We start from the raw sequence: 12,109 nt of genomic DNA on the forward strand, positions 1-12,109 counted from the left end.
CCCGCACAGACGTCGCGTCCGGACCCGGCCCGGCCCGGCCCGGCCTTGCTCCGCTCTCCGCTGCGGACAAGCAGCCCCGGGAAGGAAGAGGGAGAGCTGGCGCCGCGGGCGGCATCCTCCCGGTCCCGGTCCCGGTCCCGGGTACAGCGACACGTGTCTCTCCACAGTGAAAGAGCAGTTAGCGGGCGATCCCTCCCTCCCTCCCACGGTGCCCCTGCCACGGCTTCTGGACGGGTCCGGGTCTGGAGGTGACTTGAGAGTCCAGCCCTGGAGCCACGGACCCACGGGCAGCAGTTGCCGGTCTCTCCGCGAGGGAGACCAGGCTGCGCTCCCTCCTCCCTCCCTCTCGCCCGCCTGGAGGGCGAGACGCGTTACCTCGAGCCGGGCTGTGGTGCCACTGGAGTCGGTGAGCAGCCCGTTTTCTTGAGGTACATGCCTTCAGCAAACCCTTGTAGCCTTTCCTCTGGCCTCGCCTGATCTCAAGCTGGGAGCAGAGCACTGGTTTGGGGAGTTAAGAGTCAGGCATCTGCATACTAGAAGCTTTGCTAATAGGCGGGGGGGGGGGGGGGGGGCGGGGGGTTGGGGGCCTGCGGGCGCATCTACACGAGGCGCTAACTGCGCAGTAGCCTAATAACGCTGTGCTGTAGCCTGTTGCAGCACGGACACTGCTAATACGCTCCTGCACAGTAGTATTAGGCTACTGCACAATATCGGCACTAAAAAGGCATTCGCCTGCGCTATTACACAGTAACTCTGGTTACTGCACGCTTATTTAGTACTTGATTATACAAGTATTCAATTAAATGTGCAGTAACCACTGTGCATTAAGAAACGTTTAGACCACCCTGTATGTTTCAGTTTAAGATGGAAGGAAAAACCAATGAAATTTCATTGGAATGAGTTGAAAACAATCTGCAGGGCTGTGGAACAGGAGCTTCATTAGCAGGAGCAGCTGGCAGGCAGCAGCACTGCAGAACAAAGGCTAGCTTGACCATCAAGATGATTAAAAAGAAGAGTGGGTCCTTAACACCTGTGCCATGAAGAGTTTAGAAAGGATCAGGGAAATTACAATGAGACATGAAGTCAGCTGACTCCCTTGGCATTGCCCAACTAGAAATGCCACCACCAGGCAGTTGGCTTTAACTTTTGGGTGGAGCAGGAATCAAAAAGGGGTGCAAGTGCACCCCCCTGGATCCACCCATCACTGGCACTTTCGCAGGGAGGGCTTGAGCCTAAACAGGGTTGAGAACCACTCGGCTAGACTCTCAAGTGCAGCGGACTTTCATGCACTTCCTGTAATTATCAACAGTCGCATCCAAGATATTTTAAAAGTGAATTTGGGGACAAATTTGACTTTGAGGCAGCCCTTTAAATATTAGCTATTGCACCTGGGATTTAGGGGCATAGCCTCTGAATCAGAACTTTAAACGCCAGGGCCTGCAAGTGAGAGAAGAATGGGAGCAGGGAAAACCTTTTCTGTACCCAGTTCACTCTCCCTTTCCACTGCATGACGCAGAATACTGGGCAAGATGGACCTGGAGTCTCATGCAGTAAACAGCAGTTCTTTTGTTCTTACATACTAAACAGTTGTCTGAGGAACATCCTCAGCTACATACCGGGCCTTTCATCCTTTAGGATTCTAGACCACCTTAAAAATAGGTCACGATGATGCCGTCTCAGAGATGAAAGGAGATCTGTCTTAACACCACCCAAGCATCACACAGTAGAGTTCTGAAGAATACTACAGCCAACTGAAATGGCAGGGGAAACTTAGTTACCTAAAATGTATTTACTCAGGCCAGAAACTCAAACTGGATGGTGCTCTTTTACCTAGAAAAATTATTGGGGAGGAGGTTCCAGGATTTCAGCTCGGGCAGTATTGCGATTCCTAATATCAAGCTGGTTATTGAGCTAGTATTGACTCAAAGAGGAGAAAGCAACCTACTGATTTGCAGAACGCTTTCTAAGCAGTTGGGTTTTCTTGTTGGGCCACCATTCAAGTGGTAGAACAAGCCCAACTGCGTGTTTTGGGTTTTTTTCCTTGTAAACTCTGGAAAGATCACACATAGTGTGGTATGGCTGTGCTGCTAAGGAGCAGTAGACTTTTCGAAAAGGTATAATTTTAACAAATCCCATCATAAATCCAAGGATAAGTGACTTATAGAGTGGACATAGTGGATGTGCATATGAACTTCCCACAAAAACTAAAATGATTCACTTTTAAATTAATTTGAATACCATTCAACAGTGCCTGAAAATCTGATTTTTTTTAAATTAGTTCATTTCTATATTCATATTTTATTAAAAATGGATCAGACTGGTGACTTTACTAGCATCCTTTAGATAAATATGCATGTGCTTTACTTGTGTGAGTAGCTCAATGGACATTATTAGGGCTATTCATATAAATAAAATAATACATGCTTAAATGTATGCAGGATTGGGGACTAAATTTATAATAACCAAGGAATATTCTTAGCTTATACAAACTAGAAGAAGACTAATCAGCTATAAATACTGATTGTATGACTGATTGTACTTTTTCACAGTAAAGAAAGACGTCCTTTAGCACAACTTGAGCATTAAGAACAAGTTATGCTGTCTCATAAAGCATGCTAAACTGTGTTTTCCTCATTCATAAGGCATACCTTGAATGCAGTATTTTATATCCTGAACATTTTTTACATGGATGGTGGTATAAATTACAGTTTAAGCTTTCTTCAGTCTAATTGAATAGCACAGTAGGTTGGTATTGGTATGTTGATACTCTTGGAATGCCTGTTTGCTTTTAAGAGCATTCAGTTTGTAACTAAGTAGCTGTACTTCATGAGGGACCAAACTAAACAGCCCACATTATAATATTCTACATCACATAACATATACTTTATTATATCACTTCTTCTTGGAGTAGTCATAATTAAACTTCTCAGCTCCACTAGGCCACTCTTGTGGTAACTATGTGGAAGTTCTTATGTCTAGAACAGATTCATAACTAGGGAGTGCAGATGAATCTCCCGAAAGAATAAGTTAATGAAAAGGTCTATTGTCTTAAATGGCAACTGAAGAAAAATCTCTAACAGGAAGATTGGTGTTGTCATAAAATAAGAATTCCCCTTGGTAAATCCTGTTCATTGACCAGCGGAAACTATGCAGGGTGAACAACACTATGGGGTGTACTGTTCTCTGAGATTACTGTAATTTTTTGTATAGTAAGATGCTGAATTTTTCAATTAATATTAGTTGCTTTTCAGTACTGTTGTTAATAATAGCCACAGTGATATCAGTGGGTCCAGATTTCATAAAGATGGGCACATTAAAATAATTGAATAATTAAAGAGAGAAGTTATTTTAATGCATTTCAGTAAAGTTTGGAAAATTCAATTTGATATAAAATTTAATTCTCAAAGAAAATATATTTTAGGGCTTCTTCACCATTTACATATCCCAGTGATATTTAATAAGGAAGTTAAATATGTATTTAACATGGCTTTTGTACACTTTGGGTTTCCATACATGTATACCACAAGATATCTGTGCACTCTAGCATGCTGTCTATGAGTCTAAGGCAGGCAAACTAGCTCAATCCACAGGTGGTGTTTTTTTCTAACACATGCCATGCCCTGATTACCAGTAGTCATACTGTACCTGTATGTGATGCTTGGATTTGCCTAGCCCAATCCAAGGTCTGTTAGTGCCACACATTGTAGAGAACTAGGAATTAACATATTTACTCATCTTGGATTCAAGAACAAGTCAGCTGAGGAGCAGGTGGCTGCCTCAGCCCCAACCCTGGCCCATGGTCAGAGCCAGAGCTGCAGCTGCTATCTGCCACCTCCCATCTCTGCCCCCCAGTGTGCCCCCTTGCCATCTTCCCTTCCTGTCTGTGAGGGGCCCTGGAGCCCAGGCTGGAGCTGCTGGTTCTGTGGCTACTACGTGGCTGGGGATGGGGTTGGGCTGGGGTGAGGGGTAGAGGCAATAGGGGCCAGGACTCTAGGGGGAGGGAAGGTGCCTGGGGTGCAGGCATGGAGGGAGGGAGGCAAAAGGGGAGGGGCAAATAAGGGGCAGGAAGCAGGGGGGCAAGGTGTGGGAGGACAGGGGTTGGGCTGCCTAACACCTGCTCTTCTACCACCTGCCCCCTCACTGCTTCTCCCATTACCTGCCCCGCCTCATTGACTGAGCTTTGCAATGGGAGGGACGAATTTAGATGACCCTCCAATAATTAGATTCTATAAATGGAAAGTTATTATTAAATTATCAATTTTCTATGTATAGAATTGAATAATTGGGGGGTCATCTTAAATTCAGAGTTGTCTTGGATTCTTGTAAATATAGTCGTATGTGGTACATTGTGGAAAAGCTTATTCTTCCTTGGATCCCAAGGGTAGAAATGATTTTAGTCTGCAACAGTACATGGACAGAGAAATAACTACCAATTCTGGTGTATGAGCCAAAACTTGCGGAGGGGGGCATGACTGCATCTCAACTGTTGATGGTGTAGTGCAGTCATTTGTAGAGTAATGAGCAAGGGTTCTGGACATGAAAGATATGTAACAGAATCATACCTAGCAGATTTGAAAAACATGTCACAATTGTTGCCTTAGCTCTATGTATAAAGTAATATTTCTAGGGCAGGAGAACAACCAGGATATGTGGGATGACAAATTTTTGCATGAGGAAGCAGATCTTCATGGGGTTTGCCCTGACCAACTAGTGCTACAGGTACACAGTTAAGATAATCCTTACCTGCTACAAAAGCAGATTACTGCTGCTATCTGGAAAACTGCTACCCAGGATTGCTGCATGTTCATAGCCAACCAAATTGGGCTGGTGACAATGGAGGTTTACAGTGCTGTTATGAAAAATGCCTATATCACACACATGCCTGAAATAATAGCTGGCTTTCAGAGGCTGAGATTTCCAAACTGCTGGTGGTCGCTGATGACGCACATGAACTCTTAGTTTGCTCACTGAAGGAACCAGTGAATATGTGAGCTGCAAATGCTCCCTTGTTCCACCGGACTTGTTAGACCACAGGGTAGGTTCTTGAAAATCAGGATGGGAAACACTGGCAAGGTGCTCAGTGCCAGGAGTCTGAGGAAATCTGGTATTTGTATGCTTCAACAAGTTGAGGCATTATTCCCTCCCAGTGACGTAGTCATTAATGTGGGGAGGTATATCCCACAACTTATCCTCTGCTATCACATGGGGTTATACCCAGACAATCTGGGCTGTACAGAAAATTCAGTTAGCCTTAAAGCAATTGCAGAACACTGTTGGGGAATTTGGAAGGATGAAAGCAAAATAGGGCTGCCTGCTAAAATTTCAAAGCCTGTACACCATATTGTGGTCTGATACACCCAACACGACATTTGCAAAGACTGGGATGAGGAGTGAATCATGGATGCTGACAAATTCCTTAACCAACTTGCACAACCAGAAAGCATTCCCGTAAGCAATATGGGCCCAGGGAAATGGAGATTACCGTAGGTGCTCGTATTCATAGCAAACATGGTGATTTTAATGAGTAATAAAGTGGTAATGCAAATGTTCTTTATAGATAGTGAAATGCTATGGAATATGCTGCACATATGTATAACAGGGCTTTAAAGTGCCCTTTGTCCTTTTATTAAACTCTTGAGTGAGGGGACTTCTGAATGGCGTGGGGTATGTTGTGCATGATTAATCTTGTCTTACATTGGCTAAGCCTCAAATTCTTTTCTGAATTAAATATTAACTGAAATATTTGCAAAGTCTGTCATCCTATATCGCCTGGTTGTTCTCTCTGCTTGCTAGTTTGAGAATATGGAGTATCATTTTATTGGTTTACATAACTTCTTTCCTGTTTTACCATTGTGCCTAAAAGCTTATCTGTCCCTCCCAACTATGCAGTTGTTCCATTAAAAGATATCATCCACAAAAGTCCCTGCCTCTTTTTAATGCATTTGTTAAATAAGCAAACAACCCCCTCCCCACCCCACCCCCCCATGCACACACTAAGTCTTAAATGAACATCAAGGTGCTTGTCCAAGGAACAATGTTGCAGCTATTGTAGTTCAAAGTTTCATTTGGTAATCCAGTTACCTTAGTTTTTCAGGCTTGGTGTAATGTAAACGTTTGGAAGATTCTGACTAGGAAAAAGAGGTAGAACTTGCAGCCACTGGAAGTGTTCCTTCGACCTATGCAGTCATAGAATAGTTAGGAAAATAAAGGGTGGGAGGAAGAGGAAACTATAAAGCAAGCTCAAAAAAAGAAACCAGTATAGAGATCTAGGCAAAAGGAAAAAATTGCTGATGCCTGGAATACAAACACAGACGAAGAGGAAAACCGTTCCAAATGGTGGGAAATGGAGTTATGGTTCTTTTACCAGCCACAATGAGACCAGGAGTTAAGACGAATAGCTGGTGCTAGATGAGGAAAGTAAGAAAGAGAATAGCTAGAAACAATATCACTGAAATCAGGATTCAGTACAATGATGTTTGTACATTGTTTTGCCTGCCACAGAAGGTACGTTGTAGCATTTTTTGCAAGGGCTAGTGTTTGAATTGCTGGTGTAGCCCAGTGGTTCAAGTGTGTGTTACATGTCTCCATACAGTGGCTGGTTTACCTATGGACCTAAGAATCTATTACTATTGCTGATAACAGATAAAATTAAGGTTTGATCCAAAAAAGGGGTTTAGGTGTCTCAGTACTGAGTGTTGTGGCACCTAACTTCTATGAATGTGGCTCCTAAGTTAGGTACCGAAATAAAAGAGCCTAATTCAAGACAAGAAGGCTCCCTAGACAATGAATAGGGAGCATTAGGCACCTGAGAATGGGATCCAAAACAACCTACATGCTTGGAGCCAGATAATAGGAAATGCTGAAGACTGGGATGTGTCTACCATCCTCCCTTCCCCAGGGTTGAGGACTTGCTTCTTTTGTCTCAGGGTCCGCGACAGCCTTCTTTCAAAAATCATCATCAGAGACATGGGGCTCTTCTTGGTGGGGGCTGGACTCAGAGCAGGCACCATCAGCCCTGGGAGGATGCTGCATCCACCCCAAATTTAGCCACTGCTCCGCTTCCAGCGCCACTGCTGCCAGCTGCCCAGTGCAGCTCCATCTCTTCCCAGTGTGTGGGTGAAGGTGGGGCATTGAGCCAGGGCTGTGCTGGGCGGCTGGCAGTGGTGGCGTTGGGAGCAGAAATTTGGGGTGGATGCAGCATCCTCCCAGTGCTGCAGATGCCCACTCTGAGCCCAGCCCCTGCCAAAAAGAGCCCCACGCAGCCTTGGCTGCAGCCCACTCTGCCCCACACAGATCCAGGGGGCACACACCCTCCCCGCTCCCTGAGGTGCAAGCAGCAGCAAGAGCTGCCTCCTTCCCTCCCCCGAAGATATAGCTCCACTTCCCCTGCGCAGCCTGAGCAGCACTTGTCCCTGCCCCCTCCCTCACTGCAGGGGTCATTGATATGCCTCCCTATGTCCCTTCCCTCCACACTCCCCTTCCACTACACCGGACTTACCAGCTGAAGGCAGCTGTATTGGAAATCGGATCGGTATCAGCCGATATGCCTCCTTATATATCGGCTATTGGTATTGGCCCCAAAAATCTCTATCGGTGTACCCCTACTAATAACCAAAAAACTTCGGCTGTAATATGGGAGCTCATTATTTGGAATTGATGGAGAAAAAGACTCACAGGATGACTGTGAGTTACTAAAATGATGAAGCCATAGAGGAGGCAAATGTAATCCAAGGATGTGTTGGGAGAAGTTCTTCCAGCAGAGTGGTTTAGAAAGCATTTGTAAAATTATACAAAGCCCTGGTGAGATTCTAACTAGAATACTGCATGCAATTATGTTTACCCATGTTTAAGAAAGATGAATTTAGACTGGGACTGGTGCAGAGCAGGGCTTTGAGAATGATCGGGTGACTGGAGAACCCGCCTTTCAAATGGAGACTTTTCTGAATGGAGAGTTTTGCCTGTTTAATCCAGGAAAATAAAGGCTCAGAAGGATTTGTTTGTTGTCTTCCATTGGTATTCCCCACAGCTCCTTGTTCCTATGTCTTCAGTCCTGATGATCCATTAGAAAAATTGATCTTATGTAGCAGCTCTGGAGAGGCATGTAGCCACGTAAGCACAGCTTAAATTGGTAAAGTAATGCTATAAAATGCTAAGTGCTTGGCTTGTGCATTTACATTTTTCCCTGCTTGGCAGCCATCTCTGTATATGTGTGGCACTGGAGGTAGGATGGAAAGCAAGCAAGCTTCTGTATAAACTCCTTATGTGGCTCCTACCCACAACCTAAGGCATTTGTGCTGTGAGGAGTCCAGAATGTTCCTAAACTAGGAGGAAACCTCTCTCCACCAACACGTCCCACAAATGAGTTGTGAACAGGGCGGGCAGCACTTACTCGTCTGAGACTGCAGTCGCTCTTTTCTCACCATGAAGCTATGAAACCTTTGCTCCATCCAGGGGTTCCGTCCATACAGGTCCTCAGAGACTCTCCTATGATCTCCAGGGGAACAGCCTGCTGCTCCAGGTTCATGAACCCTGATGTGCTGTGTGGCAGAATACCACCCCCCCCCAGCATTTTCCCCGACCCTTCTTCAGGTTTCTCCTTGCCATTGTTTCCTCACCTGTCTATTAACTCTGCCTATGTGTCTGAAGGCAGGTGATCTGTGCTGAAGACATTCCTGAGGGAGGGGGAATTTGCTCCTCCTTTTTTCAGTGTCCTGCCTTTGCAGGTCATGGGACTAGTTCTCTCACCCTCTGTCAGCCTGGTTGCCCTGAGTTACCCTAACCCCTATTGTTTGGACACTAACTTCGTGGCATGGGGCAGGGGCTTGACTCCTATAGGTGACTAGTGTTGCTTTTTAAACTGATTGGACCTGGAAGATGATGGCATGAGAGAGCTCCAGGCTTCAGCCAATGGGGCTGCTCCTGGTGGGAGGTAGTCACGATAGGGGATAAAAGGGGTCCCCAGGAAGAAGGAGGGGAGAGAGTCATTTTTGGGGAACATGTAAGCAACTGACCAGGCAGAGAAATGGGGATCTCTCTAGGAACTCTCTGGCACGCAGTGAGCTACTTGCCTCCAAAGGAAAGCTCAGCCAGCCTCTGGATGATACTTGTGAGTAAGCTACTTGAAACCTATCTAAAAATATAGCTTGCTGTAAAGGAGATGTGTGATCAACGGCTACTTAGCCATACTGTTTAATCTAAGGTTATTCTGTGATTCCTCCCTATCCTGAATCCTCCCCCCAAGCCTCTGTAACCAATCCTCCCTCTGTAACCAATAAAGTTCTCCACTGTACCTAGCATGGTAAATTTGTTGGGAGTGGGATAAGAGGCATACCTTTGTGTCCCCTTGGTCCGGCTGACTAAGGGAGGCTACTATTTGCACTCCAGACCAAGGGAAGCATCCCAAGTTCTTGCAGTGGGTCGAGCACCCTCGAGGTCTACAACACCTGTGTATCTCAGGTGGCACAGGGCCACAGACAGACCAAGACTCCTGGGTGGTGGCAGCGGTGTCCCCAGGCTCGTGGGTGCACTCCATGAAGGGGGTCAGCCAGACGTGAGGCACTCAGAGGTGGGTGGGCACAGTGAGGTGGGTGGATGGCTCAGCACAGGAACGCCCCCTACTAGGCCACCACATGCTGCAGTCATGGTCTCTTCCTGAGAACCCTCTGAAGGTGCCTCTTTCTTCCCTCTCTTTTTGTCTGTTAAGAAGGTCCAACTGTAAAAGAATGGGGTCAAGAGAGGCAATAGGCCTTGTATTTGAAGCAGTGGCAACCATTTTATCTAATCTCTGGTCTGTTCTTTGTTTTTAGCTACAAGTCCTTAAGGTGTCCATGATGCTACAGGCTCATCTTGGCTAGGGGTAGACATTTAAAAAGCCAGACAGAGCCTGAATTAATTCAATCTTTGCAGGTTAGTCTAAGCTGCCTAAACTGATCCAGTTTGCAACTTCACAGACATTCCCTCTGGACTGAGGAAATGCAGGCACATGCCTACATTTGCTCAGGCCAGGAGCTAGAGTGTACCAGCCTCCAACAGGGAGGAGGGTCATTATTACCTATAGTGCATAGGAAGAATTTCAGGAATTGGATTATAGTGTCATAGAAACAATATTGATGTTCAGTGTCCAGCCAGGTTATGAATTTTTGTTTCCAATCTTGCCTTTTAAAGGGGTTTGGTAGGTTTCCCTTGTGCATGAGGATAGTAAGGTCAGAAAGGAAGTAGCTGTTCTGTGAAAAATGTGCTCATACCGATAAAGAACAGACACACACACACACACATTTTTTTCTCAGAGTTCATTCTGGTGCATACTTGCTGCTATGTAGTTACCATGAGAGCACTTGATGTATTGAATCAGATATATCACATTTTGGGAAAGGCACGTGTAGGATCCATAGATTCTGATAGGTTCGTTTTGGGGAGTTGTTGATTGTAGGACCAGTAAAGATGTGCTGACAAGTTAAGAATCTCTTGTTAAGGCAAGGCTATGTCCCTTTTGATGCCTTTTGGGCAATGGGAAGTTTGTTTCTGATGTTGTTGGGCAAGGTTAGGGAATTGTTTGAAAGGCAGGAGTGGAGAGGCTAGGAATATTTATCTCAGGGTCTGATCTTTGTCACGTATAGGCTGTAGTTGTTTGATTCTTCTGATCCAGTGTGGCTGGTTGATGACCACCAAGGGTGCACAGTCACAGCAGGGTTTCTTTTTTTATTTATCAGGTAGCAGTAGTGTATTTGGGTGGCTCTTTCAAAGATATGTTCTGTTTCTCTACTGGAATGTCCTTGTTGTATAAAGGCAGATTTTTGGCTAGCCATGTAGGCATCATGAGTGTTTTACTCAGAACAGATGCAGTTGAGCACAGTTTGCTGGCAGTCTTGAGCTGGAGGGGATTGTGTAGCTAGATGAGAGCAGTTCATAAGGCAAAATTGGGGTTAGGTACCAAACAGGCCAACATAAAATGCCATCCAGCTTCCAGGCAGAATGGACAGCATGCAGAAAGGTTGGAAGACAACTGTATACATCAGTGTATGAACCTACATGCAAACCTGGAACCTGAGAATGGTCTGCAGGGTTGGGCTGTAGTCACCAAAGTAAGAGACAGGTATAGGGAATTTCAGCCTGGATGGCATGGTCAAAAACATGACCCTAAACATGCAAATACCATTCAGGGAAGACCATACCTTTGACTATTGGGGATATGCTGGTTTTTCTACTTGCAGGAGAGTTTTATTTTCACTTAGGCTATCTTGTTTGTCAAATATTAAGATTATTTTAGTTATCTTTAAGGTGTCACCATGTATGTGCCTGTGTCACCAATAGGATATGTTTTCGGGTCCATGGCCACTATTCCCTCCGGTCAGTCTGGAGCTTTCTTTTGCATCCTTTTCTCAACATAAATGACATGCTGTGACAGAAGCTGAGGTTAAGTTTCACTAGACTGAACTCCAGAGCCCAAGGAGGGACTTAATGGTTTCTAATGGCTTGCATATTAAGCCTGTGCGAAGTGGCTAGTACTCGCTTTCGATTCAGATTCGGCCAATTCAGAGGACAGTGATTCGATTCGGTGATTAAAATCACTGTCCCGAATTGATTCAACTGAATCTGATTCGGAGATTCGGCTGCTGCCAAATCTCTGATTCACCTAGGCCCACCCCCTGCCCAGTCTCTCAGCCTGGCAATTGCTGTTCCGCCCGCCCCAGCTCCTGGCACTTTGGGGGAAAAAAAGCCCCAACACACCAGATGCTGCCGGATGGGGATTCAATCTCCGCTGCCCCCCACTGCCCCATGCTTCATGAGGGGCTCTGCATGAGCCCCCTGACCTCCCCACCACTGTCCCAGCCCCCCCATGGCTGCCCTGCCCACCCCAGCTCTGGCCCTCTAAGGAAAAAAACCCCAACATAGCCCAGACTCACCAGTTTCTGCCCAGTGGGGGACAATCCCCACTGCCCCCCGCTGCCCTGCACTGCAGGGGGGGCTCTTCCACAAGCCCCACAAAGCCCCAAGGCCACTGCAGGAACTGATGAATCTGGGGGCTTTTTCAGGTTTTTTTTTCTTAAATGACTGGAACTGGGGTGGGCGGGGCAGGCATGGGGGGAGGCTCCTTCATGAGCCCCTTACC

At 46.0% G+C, this 12,109-nt stretch overlaps 1 protein-coding gene across 1 annotated transcript in view; it reads left to right on the forward strand.

Annotated features, from left to right (window-relative positions):
* The first annotated feature begins 180 nt into the window (after window positions 1-180).
* The window catches only part of MATN2 (matrilin 2), a 136,559-nt gene continuing 124,630 nt past the window's right edge, over window positions 181-12,109 (forward strand). The window contains exon 1 of the mRNA XM_006027996.3: window positions 181-428. The gene's annotated coding sequence lies outside the window, so the exon portion shown is untranslated. The remainder of the gene's footprint in view (window positions 429-12,109) is intronic.

Source organism: Alligator sinensis, unplaced genomic scaffold, assembly GCF_000455745.1.
Source record: "Alligator sinensis unplaced genomic scaffold, ASM45574v1 scaffold191_1, whole genome shotgun sequence".
Taxonomy (NCBI): domain Eukaryota; kingdom Metazoa; phylum Chordata; order Crocodylia; family Alligatoridae; genus Alligator; species Alligator sinensis.